Genomic DNA, 3569 nt, shown 5'->3' on the forward strand with positions numbered 1-3569 from the left:
ATGCTTCAGGCCGTGCTTCTGAAACCAAATAACTTAATAAGTTAACAAACTCTCTTGAAGAAAATGGAGGAATTTTCCAAATAACCGTTGGATGACTCTCTTGAAGAAAATGGTGGAATTTTCCAAATAACCGTTGGATGACTCTCTTGAAGAAAATGGTGGAATTTTCCAAATAACCGTTGGATGACTCTCTTGAAGAAAATGGTGGAATTTTCCAAATAACCGTTGGATGACTCTCTTGAAGAAAATGGTGGAATTTTCCACATAACCGTTGGATGACTCTCTTGAAGAAAATGGTGGAATTTTCCAAATAACCGTTGGATGACTCTCTTGAAGAAAATGGTGGAATTTTCCAAATAACCGTTGGATGACTCTCTTGAAGTAAATGGTGGAATTTTCCAGACAACCGTTGGATGGGTTTTATTACTAAGGGACATTGAGAGGTCAGTATATATGGCATTTTTATGGACCCCGCTATTGAGGGCCTCTTGATCTCTCCCATCGTATTTATGGGACAGGGCATTACTATCTTATATATCCTTAATTAATACATATTATATTTCATTTCACATTTTATAACAACTAAGCAATTTTTGATTAATTACATAACTTTCTGTATTATTTATTTCCCTTTATATATTGTGAAATAAATAAAGAGAAAACTAGTGTTTTTGAGTTTACATTGTATATGGTATTAGAAATTCGATACATATTTACAGGATGAACGCATTTTCAATCACCCTTTGTAAAGTGATTACTCTGATAAATATTACATTTCATTTTTCTACTATAATGCCACAGACAAATAACTTTAGACAATACAAATCAACAGTAAATAGTAATAATTAACACGCTGTAACCAAAATTTTGAAAATACTTTATCTTACTATATTATAATAATGTATTTATTATTTGAACCACGATGTACCATTGATTATTGGTAAATTTACAAATGAGGTACTTAATACTTCCCTTAAAGCTTTTACATTTATTTCTAATCATCCTGTATAATATAAATAAAATCTTCTGGTCTGTAATGACATCGGTATCTTTACAAAAATAGCTTCAGGTATAACATTTTTCACCTAGGATCACTTTTGGAAATCATCACCTGCTTTTGTAATCATCACCACCATCATCAGCCACAAGACGTCCACTGCTGAACATAGGCTTCCCATATAGATTTATTATAGACTCGGTTATAAGAGGCCTGAATTTGACGTCATCTTTTATTGCACAATAATTAAGATATTGGTAGATGAGTGGGATTAGATAGCGTGGGATGGTCTCCCACTTTTTTTTTTAATTCCCCTGTCTGTGTAAGACTTTGACGTTACACTTAGGGTATAAATATATATTGTTTACTCACAAATTCTTTGTCTCTTTCCTCACAGCCTTCACTAATTCATTCTCCACATTTTGATCTCCTTAACAGGTTGCGTCTCTTCTTTCATGTATATTCCTGATTATATTTCAACGATGGTTGTCCTTACTCTTGTCAGGCTTACCCAACACCTTAGGTCCCCCACTTTTTGAACTGACGACATATTTGAAGTCACTGAATGTTTTTGGATGCGGACAGGGCAGGACTGGCCATGGTGGCGATCTTTGGGGGAGGCCTGTTCCTTTGGAATGGAAGTCTTTCAGCTGATATACAGATGATAAATTCCGAGGTATATCTTTAATAAAATATATTCATAATTGGAACAGGTTCTCGAATCGCTTGCCCTATATTTCTTCGCTACAATATTCAAATAGTGTAAAATCTATCGTTGCAAATTTGGAGAGACCCAAATGAATAAAATATATATTCTGGAACCAATCGATGACCCAATTAATCCTTTGAATCAGCCTCACAATGCTGTAGAGAGGCGGGGGAACACGTTATTACACGATAGACTAATTCTCTTACGACCAACCCAAGCGCCGACGAGACGAACAGATGGAAAACTTAATTTAAAATTTACCGAACGCACATGACTTTATAGATAAGAAAATTTGATCAAAAATTTTCCAATGGCCACAGAACTGAATAGATATTTTGATTATTTTTTTTAATTGATTGGTTAGAGCAGTGATTCCCAAAGTGGTCTATATCGACCCCTAGGGGTCTATGACAACCTGCAAGGGGTCTACGTCAGCGAAAATTAATTTGGGGGTCCATGAAATGAAAATGGGGGTCCACGATAGTGGATCTCGACACATACACTGATAGTACCTATTTACTTACATCATACTATCTTATAATATTAAAACATTTACATTATTTATAAAAGTACCTATGAAGTAAAAAAATATTAATATGTTACGTATATTTTACATAACAGATAAAAAAAATATTTTGAGTAGTTTTAATTTAAATTCATTTAATAAATGTATAAATTAACAAGTGTATTTACTTTTAGTTTTTAACACTAAACTTCACTACAGTTGGAAATTTACAGGAAATCAATATCAGGTAAGTAGGGGTCTACCTAACACGGAAAAACATGGCAAAGGGTATACGACACAAAAAAATTTGGGGAACTCTGGGTTAGAATGTGCACAAAATATAAATTTCATGAAAGATTATTGACCATTAGTATCCAAGCGGTAAGAACTGAGACCAGAGATGGTAGGTCAGGAGTTCAAATCCCGGAATATAATCTTATGTAATGTATTAATTATATAGGATGGCCACTTACACACAAGTTTCCAGAGAATGAACAGCTGCATCCTCTGCTCTACCATAATACCACAATTCCAACCCGTCTTCCAAGCTTGGTGATTATGGTATGTTTCCCCATAGATAACTTTGGAGAGATCTATGACTTGCAGTGAGGATCTATTGCAAATAATTTAAAGAAAAGGAACTGTTGAGTTCCATACTGGCTTTCTCAGTACCGCTGATAGCGTAGTCACGGGTCATACTGACCTTGTATAAAGTAAAAAATAATTGATGAGTAAGAAAAGGACTATTACATAACCACTTTTGAGACTAATATTTAGCCACTTCCGCACATGCAGTGGTAGTCGTGCAACAAAGTGCACCGCCCGCCAGCCCGCTGATAAATGCGCGTGCGGCAAATAATGCGAATTACACAATCACCACCGTTTAATCACTCAACACGTGTTTCACCCCTCCACGGGGGTGAAACTTACTTAGGATGGACTTCCGCAAAATAACGCCTGATTCCAATAAATAATTGATGACTCAAAAGTGCATGTTGAAGTAAAATAATGATATTTAACATTTTTTCAGTTCACATTACTAGTTCCGATTCGCCATCTGCACGCGAGGACGGCATTACACTGAGAGAAATGATTTCCGGTTTCAGAACGTTGAAGATTCAACTTTTGTTTATATAAATTATAAATTTCCGAACAGATTTATGATTCTCTAGAAAAGATTTACGTCCGCTGTCTTTGTGCAAGCTAACTAGGTGACCTGTATGCCTTTTTAACCATCACAGCGACGACTGCGGAGGTCATTCGCATTGAGAGTAGCTCGTTGCACACCAATGTCTTTCTATTATATATTTTTAAAGAAAATTTTTGTTTCCACTACATACATATGTATTTTTATCATC

This window comes from Battus philenor, unplaced genomic scaffold (genome assembly GCF_028537555.1).
Source record: "Battus philenor isolate CCGP_79_NKW_IND1 unplaced genomic scaffold, ilBatPhil1.0.hap1 SCAF_23, whole genome shotgun sequence".
NCBI lineage: Eukaryota > Metazoa > Arthropoda > Insecta > Lepidoptera > Papilionidae > Battus > Battus philenor.